The sequence below is a fragment of the Rhinopithecus bieti genome, unplaced genomic scaffold (assembly GCF_001698545.2).
Source record: "Rhinopithecus bieti isolate Rb0 unplaced genomic scaffold, ASM169854v2 scaffold_49371, whole genome shotgun sequence".
NCBI classification, from domain to species: Eukaryota; Metazoa; Chordata; class Mammalia; order Primates; family Cercopithecidae; genus Rhinopithecus; species Rhinopithecus bieti.
Window position 1 is genome coordinate 2,376,014 of NW_016821003.1, and position 12,166 is coordinate 2,388,179.

General features: G+C 37.8%; 1 protein-coding gene across 2 annotated transcripts in view; it reads right to left on the reverse strand.

Annotated features, from left to right (window-relative positions):
- CDH8 (cadherin 8) overlaps positions 1-12,166 on the reverse strand; it is a 395,507-nt gene that overhangs the window by 133,014 nt on the left and 250,327 nt on the right. The gene's annotated exons all lie outside the window — the stretch shown is intronic.

The window sequence follows — 12,166 nt, forward strand, 5'->3', positions numbered from 1 at the left end:
TCAGCTTTCTCTTGTGGGCATTTAGTGCTATAAATTTCCCTCTACACACTGCTTTAAATGTGTCCCAGAGATTCTGGTATGTTGTATCTTTGTTCTCATTGGTTTCAAAGAACATCTTTATTTCTGCTTTCATTTCGTTATGTACCCAGTAGTCATTCAGGAGCAGGTTGTTCAGTTTCCATGTAGTTGAGTGGTTTTGATTGAGTTTCTTAGTCCTGAGTTCTAGTTTGATTGCACTGTGGTCTGAGAGACAGTTTGTTATAATTTCTGTTCTTTTACATTTGCTAAGGAGTGCTTTACTTCCAACTATGTGGTCAATTTTGGAGTACGTGCGATGTGGTGCTGAGAAGAATGTATATTCTGCTCATGTGCAGAGACACACAGAGGCTCAAAATAAAGGGATGGAGGAAGATCTACCAAGCAAATGGAAAACAAAAAAGCCAGGGGTTGCAATCCTAGTCTCTGATAAAACAGACTTTAAACCAACAAGGATGAAAAGAGAAAAGAAGACCATTACATAATGGTAAAGGGATCAATTCAACAAAGTTTTCTTTCAAGCATGTAATTTTTAAGGAATCCTAGACTGAAATTCATATCTATTTGACTGCAATGTACCAGTTTTTTCCCCCACACTTGTCATCCACATCTCCTTTCTCCAGCCTAATGTTATGCATTCATTATTAAATTATGGCAACAGACAGACTTCAGCATCATTCCAGGCTTATTTGAGAGGGCAGCAGGAGCACTCAAACTTCAACTTCAGCTCCTCATTTAAACTCTATTTTATTTCAAAACTGCAGAACCCAGAGGTTTCTAAATATCCAAATTCCTCTGGAACAAGGATCACAGGTGCAAATGTTACATTCCTAACTCTCATCTGGACCTCCCTGACCTAACCACGCCATGCAGTTACTTCAGCGGGGATGAAAGTCTACCAGTAGTATCTCATTGTGTTCAAAACTCTTTTACAAACTGGATGAAGGAAGGCTGTGGACAAGTTGGGCCATCTTTTCTGTAATCTAATTTGTTAGTATCACTCATGGTATGTCTTAATAGCAATTGGGTCTTCCCTAGGAGAATTGAGATGCAAAATGTTCAGAAATTAGTCTGAAAAGTGAGACAAAGCTAGGATTAAATCCAATGAGGCTGAGCTCTGATATCTTTATTAGATGAATTAACTGAGGGCATTAATACATACAGTTATTCTGAAAATTAAACATGCTAAAGAGCACAGAAAGGGTTAAAATGCTGCCTAGCACACAGTAAGCTGCAACACTTTTAATTCTAATTATATTTGTCCTTGTTGTCAAGGCTTACGATCTCCAGCAGAATTTGCTTTTCTTGTTTCCTCATTAGTTTTAACCAGATGCCAATTTCTGTTTATTCAAACTCCATCCCTAAAGCAGGTTTAGTTTTAGTCTGAATTAAGACTGCAGGGATTATAGCTATGGTTCTCAAGGCATGGTCCCTGGACCAGCAGCATCAGCCTCACACGGAAACTGTTAGAAATACAAATTCCTGACCAGCAAGCTATGCTTTAACAAGCCCTCCAGGTGATTCTGATGCACCAAAAAATTAAGAAACACCTTTCTTTCCTATTCTTTATGTCATAGACTCACTACTCCATTCATAACCTATTCTGCTCCTGAATTTGAATGCTAGTATCCTGGACCCTACATTTTCCTTTTTCAATGCATTTGATGGGCCATTTTAATGTGGGGAATGAGATTATTTCCTTGATATGGCACCCAAAGGCAACCATAGTATCACCTAACTGAATAGGCTTTACTGGAACTTTCCAGCCATATCTACTTCACATTCCTGATTCCCCTCATCTTCAGAAGATATCCGAAGCTCTTCTCCTGTTGATCAAGCCATTTTCTAATTTTTAAATGCATCTCTTACTGCTACTTCCCAATCCTGATGAAAACGCCTACAGAGAATCTCCACAGAGAACACTGTCTCTCCCATGTAGTGGAAGAATCTCACCCTATGCCACACTACATACATGATTTTTTTGTGTGAATGATTTGCTAGAGTTTTAAATGCGTGTCTCTAGTCTGTTGTCTCCACTTTGCAAAGCTTAGAGCTGTGTCTTGTTTTCTAAGGGCTCACCTCTTAAAGCACAGTTGGTGCACATGGAAAACTTACAGAAATAAGCTGAATCCTATCTGTATTGGGTATTTGTGTATTGTTTATAAAATTTTAGAGAAATAATACAGATATGAGAAGATGGGAGTACTATGTTTTTGGCAAGAATTGCTCTGTGAGTTTTGGCTTTGTGGACCTGTGGCACTGGTTCCACATCTCAGAGTACAGTTCCTCATCATTCCTCCAAGGAGTTCAGTGAGGCTGAAATAGAAAGAGCTTCTCAAGAGACCTACACAGTGCCTGGCCCAAAGATGTTGCTCAAAGGATAATAGTTTCTTTTTTCTTAGCTAATTTGAATTCCAGGGTGGATAGAATTGGCAGCCATAAAAGGAGCAGGCATAACTTATTCTTGTGATAAATAGGAAAACCTTAGAACTTGGGTGACATGTGATATGACTCCTTGTCCTACAGAGGCTCTAGGAACCAGAAAATATCAGCACTACAAGTAAGTGAGTAGAGTAACTGACACTCTGACAGCCCAAATCAGATGGAAACCATGTTATCATTTAAATGTCCACCATCTGGCTAAAGGGCTACCTGACCCGGTACTGAAATGCCAGGTGGGTGAGGGTGGATAAGGATGGAATTGGTGCCTATTTTTAGCCCCAGTCTCTAAGCTTTGGATTAGGGATTCCTGGAATCAGAAAATGTGCTGCATTTTCATTCTTTCGGCTTTGTTGCTTTGTAACCTGCTTGCATTTGTTCAATACAGATCAGACTAACTGATAAATGGGCTTGTTGGGTAATGAGGTGTGGGCTGGCATTATTCAGGGCTTGCCTCCAGGCTCTCAGAAGGGAAGAAAAATCAAGATTCCAAGATCAGAAGCCTGACTCCTTAGGGAGACAGACAGGGGACCCGAGGCTCCTCTCTGCCAGCACCTTTCTCATGGTCTCTAACTCCCAAGATTGGTTAATATTCTGTGGGAATTCTTCCCTGTGAACGCAGTCAGTGCCCCACAATTTTTCTACAAGGACAGCACAGTTCCTTCTGCCCTTTCTGTCTCAGCTTCAATCACTCAGGAAAAAAAAAAGACTTACAAAGATCCATAAAAGCCATAATGCATGTGTGCCTATCTGCATGGAATTTTTAACAAAGAGCTGTGTGGGGTATATTAAAACAAAGATCCTCCCTGCCAATCAATTAATAGTGTCTGTTTGGAGTTAGAAATCATCAGGGTACTCCCTCATAATACTAATTCATTATATCCTTTCTTCATTCACTCATTCATTTAACCAATATTTATTGGGAGCCCCAAAGCACTATGGTAGGCCCGCAGGATAAAGCAATAATAAAATGTTACATGAGAACATGGAACTTAACTATTTCTCCCCTTAGAAATTTATTTTCAAAATCTCAACCAAATTCGTAGCTGTTATAAGCCTTGAATAGTCATTTAAAATAAAATAAACACGTAAAACAAAGTGAGAACTTATAACAAAGGAACCAGATCCAACCAGGTTATCAGGAGATAATAAATAGTAAGTGCTAACATTTACAGTAGCATGTATGCAGCAGAAGTTGTTCTGAGCATTAAAATGCATTAATAGATGTAATGAGTTAATACAAATAGCTATTTAAGATGAAATTATGAAGAATCTATAGTTAACCAATTGATGGCTGTTAGAAACATTGTGTCCACACACACCTATAGTGTGGTGGCCCATGCCTGTAACCCCAGCATTTCGGGAGACCAAAGCAGGTGAATTGCTTGAGCCCAGGAGTTTGAGACCAGCCTGAGCAAAATCGAGAGACCCCATCTCTTATTTTAAATAAATAAATAAATAATAAAATAAAAGACAAAATAAAAGAGAAATATTGTGTTCAATCCTTTCGGCCAAATAAATAAGGGGTTGGAGCAAAGGATTTTGACTACGCATGCATTATCCTGAGAAGAAGATTCTGGAAAGAAAGCAGGAGAGTAATCATGTGGAAACTACAATTCAATATCCCTCAGTCCTACATACTGAGATTCAGCCTCCCAGTCTGAAGTATATTATTAAAAAGAAAAAAAAAATGGCCATATTATTTCTAACTCCTCTCATCAAGGATGACACTTCTCTAGCCCTTGTATCTGCTCTTGATCATGTGGCTTGTTTTGGTCAATGAACTATTATCAAACAGGATGCAAATAAAGGCTTGTAAAGTGCTTACTCAATGGGGCTTCCTGTTGCTTTGCTGCTTCTTGTAACATTGAGAACATAATTAAAAAGCTAAGCTAGCCTGCTAGAGGATGAGAGACAAGCTGTGTCTGCTAAGGCACCCTGGACTAAACAGCCCACCATATAAACATATGAGGCCAAGATTGACTTCCAATCCCACATAAACCATCAGCTGACCAGAAAGAGTACCAAAATCAGTTCAAACCAAAAGAACTGCTCAGCTGCTCCACAGAACCAGAAGAAAAACATTAGGTTAAGCCACCAAATTGTGTCATGATGTAATATGTAGCAAAAGTGAATTAATGCATATTACCATCTCCATATGACTAATTGAGCCCTCTTTCTCTCTAAGCCCAAGTGGTTTGAATAAAGGAAGAAAATGAATGACAAATACAATCTTTTAGATATAGGACTGAGATGATAAGGGATGTAAGAGTTGGCAAGCACCAGGTTTCACCTGAAAGAGGAGAGAGAGGAGGATAGAAAAGGGAAGGCAGGGGGATGAAAGAGAAAACACAAAGAATATTATCGAGTCCTTACCATAAGCTAGGCTCTGTTTATGCACTTAGCCTGTGTTATCTCATTTAACTCCATAACAAACTTCAAATATAGCCATTGAGACTTACAGAGATTGGATAAGCTATTTAAGTCACATTTAACATATGTTTGACCCAGTGTTTTCGCTGGGGCAATTTGACTTCATAGCTTATGTCCCTAACTAATAACCTCTACTATAACTCAACAGTTTATGTCCTTAACTAATAACTTCTATCGCTATAAAAAAGTTGTTATAGAATAATGCCTATGACCTTGATTTTGGATGAGGAAAGAGTTTTTAAAGTTGCCAATCTGGCCAGGATACTTGGGACTGACAGAGGAGAGAAATGCTCCTATTGTATATACATAATTGAGGAAAATTATGTCCCTCAAATAATCCCAAAATGATACATTCCTGAACAAACAATTTGAGAGATTCTTGGATTAAGTTGGATAGTTTTGCTTGATGACAAACATGGTCACTTTTGGCAAATTCTTTTAATTATACAATAATGATAGAATTGAGTTCATATTATGATTAATACTATAAAATTGGTATTAGCATTGACATTATTATCAAGTTTACCTTAAGTTAGGCAAGATTATAGCACTTAAATATATTTGCTTTTCATCAGACATCTCTAAAGGTGCACCAACACATTCCCCATTGTACTAGGCTTAATACTCCAGTGACGAAATAATCTGTACAACAAACCCCCAGGACACAAGTTCACTTAAGTTACAAACCTGCACATGCACCCCTGAACTTAAAACAAAAGTTTAAAAAATGCATTACCCATTTTATAGATATCAAAACTAAGCCACCACAGAAGAAGTTGAGTAGCTTAACAACACAGTGAGCATGGATCAGTGAAAAAGCAATGATTCTCACCTAGCAAACAGATTTACCAGCCTGGATACTTAACCACTATCTCTTTCCCTTCAACTGCTGGACTGATAACTTCATTTTCTCCTCCAAGTCCTAATGACTTCTCCATCCCTAAAGAAAACCAAAGCCTGAGGGGTAAATCAACCCAATATTATCCTATCTTTAAAATCTGTTCAGATATCTAGGGTTTTCCCTACTTCCTTTTATCTGGTACTCCAAACCTGGAGATGACCATTTGCTATGAGTGGCCAGTTAGCAGCAACTTGCACCTGAAAAGCTAGCATTCATGTTTTCTGCTTACCTTCTTTCTATATTTTGTCTGTAATTGTTAACAGTAAGAGTTACTGTTGTGGCTTTGGAGAAGGTGGTTTATAAAGAGTGACAAGGGCAAGACGTAGGTATAGAAGCCCTCTTACCTACTCTTATTTTTTAGCTTAGGACTGGTAGGCTATTAATCACACTGACATCCTAAAGGAATGCCTGCCTAAAATCTGTTCCTCCATTCTCAATCCACATGTTCTTTCTAAGTAGACTAGAAGGAACAAGGGCAGGAAAGATGAAAGAAAGAGGTGGTAGGAGAAAATTAGTAGAATGGTTGCAGAACAAAGTAAAAATCAGGGAGAAATTCCCAAGTCAAGTCTACTGCTACCTACGTTGCAGGGATAGCCAAAGAGTCACAAGGATTAGAATGAAACTGACATGGGCTATGCGCAGAATTACATCCATTTTGTGCCTGCATCACTTATTTCCTTGGACTTGGAAGGATATGGACCCCCATTCTTCCCTGCAGGAAATCATGCTTTGGATGCTGATTCCCTCCCCAGGAACCCGTAGCTTCCCTTTTGCTTTCCCATATTTTAGTTTTCACTTTCCTTCACTGTGTTTCTCTTTGCTAAGAACAATGATCTCCAGCTTACACTACCTGCATGCCTATCTAAAGTGAGGGACCTAGATAGGAACTTGCCACATGACTATATTCCCAGACAGGCTTATCAGTCTTACTGCTGCAACCTGTGTGATATTTAGGAGTCCCTTAACCGCCTCTGTACTTAAATTTCACTGCCCACTTTAGGGTCTTATCACCTCTTCTCTTCCATGAGTGTTATCTAACTCAATAATAGCTTCTTTGCAACTATCACCACTTCACCCTGCACAGGGGAATGGCTATTGATATTATGGAGCTCTCACTCTATGTCACAGGCAATAGAGAGAGATGGATATATATTAAGCACAACCTTGATATAAAATCTAAAGTCTTTAGTAAGCATGTGCCTGCCTCATTATGAGGGCCGTTTCTTAGCCATTGATCAATCTACCATGCCTCAACCAAGGGCAAGAAGGTCAATGAACAAACATATTGGCTATGCAATGCAGAAACGTAACTGCACCTAGAAGCAACACACGGGCCATAATTACCAACTATTTTGTTGTGAAAAGGGGAAGGGGAGCAGACAAAAAATTAAATAAATAATTTTAAATGAAACCATGATTCAAAGCCCAGCTTAAGGGCTATGTTAACCATAAGAACATACACCATGTCTCCATCACTTTCTTAAGATTGTAGGTAAATTATTTGCTAAGAGATATAGTACTAACATTTTTATTTCAATTCTCACTATACCCACAAGTTTAAAGAATAATCATCTCCATTCACAGATGAGGAAACTGAGAGTAAAAGAGAAATAATGTGCCCAAGGTTATATGACCAAAATGTGGCAAGGACTCCAACTCCATCCAACTCCAGAACCCAAGATTCCTCTAAACAATGAACTCCCTATAAAGATATATTTTTTTCTAAGTAGCCTGGGTTGGACAAAGCAATTATTCTGGCAACTGGGCCCCATGCCAGGAAAAAACAATCCTTAAGTGCTATAAAACTAGTGTTTTCCCTGGGAGATTTAACCATCATTAGCGAAAAGCTTCATTTGCAATAATGTGTGCAGCCCGCTGTAGTGGGCCAGAGAAATACATGATCACTAACTCAAAGAGATTAATTTAATGGGCAATTATATGCTTCCTGCTTTGAAATACTTTCAGGTAACCAATAGTCATGTACTTTCTGCAAATGCCACGCCAATTGCCTGCTCCCAGGTACAGAGTGTCAGAGTTTTGCAACTTTCTATTCCACACCATCACGTTCTCTGAAGGACACTTTAAAATAAGCATTCAGTGCATCTACAATGCCCCTGCAGAGAGTCTATTCTAAGCAAATTGATTCCCACATTCTCAGTATTCTTTACCGTCCTATGGTTATAGTCAGCATGGGAAAATTTTTTTAAAAAAGACCAAATGAACCAATAATGCCTCATCTTTCTTTGCCTCTCTTTGCAGTACTGTCAAATTTTAATGATCGTATATTTGTGTGTGTGTGTGGGTGTGTGGGTGTGTGGGTGTGTATATGTGCATGGTGAGGGAAACAAGGAAGAAGTTGTGAGAAGTAAATTCCTGAAACTCTCCCTTGAGATTCTAATTTAATAGGTTTCAAATGAAGTCTGGACTATTTTTTGTTTGTTTGTTTTAGACAATTTTCTAGGCAATTCTAATCATTGGTCTGCTTTGAAAAACAGTCGCTAAAATGTACTATGCTGTGTTCTCTATTCTATGTTCTTCAGTTTCCTAATCTATAAAATGGGACTAGGATTCTGGTTTTAGAAGTTCCAAAGCTCTGCTATGTTTATTAGGCAATATTCTTACTCTCCGTAATAAACTGGGTGCTTGTTCATTCCTTCATCGCACCCTTGTCCTTGCCCTGGCCTTCTGCTTTGCACAGAAAAATGGTTTCATTCACTTGATTCAGGAAATGATGTAGCAGTATCGGAAGCTAAAATTGAGCAAGAAGATAAAGAGGAAAGAAGATAGAAGTGAGGTTTCTGTGGAAGGTGTTTAAGGACATATATTCTGCAGTTAAACAAAGGTCTGATCCTGTACCTCCACTCCCATCCTTGCCCTCTATGAAATTTTGAAATTTATGAAAATTTGAAACATGTATCTGAGTTTCTTTGCCTGGAAAATGCTTATAATAATAGTAGTCGCTTTTCAGCAAATGTTATGAGAATTAAATGCATTGAAGGGCTTTTTCAGTTTATTTTCTCATTGTTTTCATTATTCAGCTACATTTACCATAAATCTTCATCATCATGGTAAACAGCAGCCATGCACTGTAGTTTCAGGGAATGCGCTTGCTACTAGCAGAGACAGTTAGCAAAGATATACTATACAAGCCTAATCTCTTGTTAGCACATGGACGTCTACCTGCCAACTCAAGTGATAAGATGTGCCAGCTGATCATGATGACAAGTTAGATCTACTACCACTGAAATATTTCGGTAATAAACACAGTGAAGCATCTCAGCCTCGGTTAAGTGAATCTGACACAAGAGGATAAAGAATGACATCTCCATTCTCATTAAGAGATAACAGATGGACTTCGCTAAAATCCACTTTTTAGCCTAATTTCATTTGTTTAAATCTTTTGTCTGATGAGATAGCATTCTGAGGGTCATTTTAAATTGTTCTCCCTGGAATGACTATTTCTTTATCATTATTAGAACCTCCCCCTATGGGGTTCTGTTATTCTGAATGGTTTTAAATATTCATCTCAGATGAATTCTATAAATCTCCCTTTAATATTTTTTTTCCCCAAGACATAGTGTGTGGCTTTGGAAGATAAACATCATATGATGGGCTAAATAATCAAACCAAGTCAAAACAAGTTTCTAAGCTATGCTCATAGTAATTTCCATTTTTTAAATTTCTCTGTGATCTTATGATTTCTACTTCCCTTTATGATTAAGAACAAAGGTGGTTTAATTGTACACTTAAAGTTTTCAAATTTATGCCACCCCAGCTAGTATTTCACAGCTAAAATTTAAAGCTCTCTTTTGTATTCTCCCCTTGTTTGTTCTAAGAAAGAAATCTGCAAAATTCAAACAAAGTCAGACAGATTTTAAGCTTACAGTCTAACGTTTCTTAAGATGTTTAACATGAATTAAGCTCGTTTCTTGGCCAAAATGCACCTGTGTGGTTTGTTTAGTTTTCAATCTCTGATACAAGGGAAAAAAAAAAGGGAGACAACTCCCATCAACACCAAGTTGAACAGAATCAATGTATGTATGGGCACATATTTTAAATTCTCCATGGTTCCTGAGCAAGCTGAGGCTCAGCATATGAGCACAGGTACAATGTGTTCATTCTCCTTATGGAGTCAACTGTAAACCTGAATCTGGGACATGATTGAATCACTTCTCTAAAAACATTCACAAAATTTTATCTCATCTACTTTTTATATTTTCAGTTATTTGGTTATATTGTGTTTATAATAATAATATTAATACCACTTAAAAATCTTAACTAGTTATTTTACTAATATACACAAAGTCTTGATTTTTTCATAGGTATTTTGAAGCAATTTTTAATACCATATCCTCATTGAAGGAGGTCAGTAGCTGCATTTATTTTCACAGCATCAATGTGGAATTGCTTGAACTCTCAACATTCATCATCTTCTTTCTTACCTCTGTGCCTTTCTTTATGGATGTATCAGCAGGTTCCAATTTACCCCTTGATATGCAGGTAGTCCTAGGGGCCACCGGAAAGAAAACTCCAAGAGGAGCAGGATTTACGCCTACTTTACTCCCTGCTATATCCTCAGTCACTAGATGAGTGCTTAGCAATAGTAAAGACTTAATAAATAATTATTGAATGAATGAGCAAATGAACATCTTCCCCGACTTAGCTTGGGAGCCTTGTCACCCTGCAGCTAACAGCTCAACGCCCTGGTGCAGCTGTTTTGCTATCTTTCTTTCTTGTCTAGGATTTCTCAAAAACGAGTACTTTGTTTCTGGATTGTCCTGAAATGTTTCTTAAGCAAATGCTCTGTGTCTTCATTGCTTTGAGCACATTTTGCTGATAACTGATAAACCTTGATGGATATTTAAGTAAAGGAATCTATCTCATTTTAAAAAGGTGGCATATATGGGCCTTGTGTGTGGATCATGTTTATAATCCCAGCAGGAGGATCAGTTGAGGTGAGGTGCTCGAGACTAGCCTGGGCAACATAGTGAGACCCTGTTTCTCAAAAAAGAAAAAACAATAATTAGCCAGGCGTGGTGGCTTGTGCCTGTAGGCCCAGACACTGGGGAGTCTAAAGCAGGAGGATCACTTGAGCCCAGGAGATAGAGGGTGGAGTGAGTGTTGCCACTCACCTCTTTCAAAGAGCTCTCAAAGAGGGTGGAGTGCCTGGGCAACAGAAAGAGAGATCTGTCTCAAAGGTAACATGAATTAAGTTTAACTCTACTAGATTGTGTTTTCAGTATATGAGAAAATTCTTTAAAAGTAGTTATTGACTATACACATTAAAGAAGACTGCTTTTCGAGCTTTTATAAAGCCTTAAATCATAGAAATAGATACAGCTTTTCTGAGAAGCTTAAGGTGGTAATCAGGCTTCAACATGGTAAATTATTTAAAAATTATGTCTACATCTTTCTAAATGAGGTTGACACTTCTAATAAACCAAAATCACCAGATGGCATGCTTTATTTGCTTCTTCTCTTCGTGTTACAAGGGGAAACTACCATCAGGTTAAGACACTAGAGAAGAAAATACTACTCCTAAGGCAGGAAAAACACCAAAGTTTCCAAAGCTCTGTCTCTATCCAGAGCCAGAGTTTGGTAGTGTTGAAACTGCATATCAACTTGACTTCATGTTCTCTGCCTGCGCTCAAGGCTGCTATAAGAAACAAACGTCTTCACTCTTGAATCTTCTTTCACACAAGAGTTCTTTTTATAAGGCTTGGTAGAGGACATTTTCCTCACATCACAAAACCAGAAAAAAAAAAAAATGTTTCTCTCCTGAACACACGGATTACTCTTTTTTAAATACAAATAAATTAGTCATTTTTCACAGAGATATTTCCCCTGTTTTCACATTAGCTGCCAGAGAGTAGAGTGGATTTTAGGGCATATTTCCTATAATTATCATCTATATTTCTTTATACGGTATGTGTGCCCATGAATCTTTCTTAACATTGATTTTTATTTTTTTATTCGAATTCCCTTTACCCCAACTCTCTTGGAATTTATTGTCTCCTTTGAATTTGTGTACAACTTCGAAGGACTCATCCAGTCCTTTATAAAAAGAAGATATTCAGATAATAAGAAATGTGTATTTTGCTAGCAAGTAAAATGAACATCACGTCCCTTTTCCATATTTTTGTGTGATGAAAGTTGATAAAGTAGATGTAAGCTCTCAAACACAGTGTGGCACCAAATTTCACCATATAGCTATTGTTTAGAGACTCCATCATAGTTTTATCAAGTGCAAAGAAGAAAAAAAAAATAAAAAGATTAACATGTTATTTTAACAACCCTAGACTCTCCTCCCCTATAATAAAATAACTCAAATGTTTTAACAAAATTTATGAAAAAGAG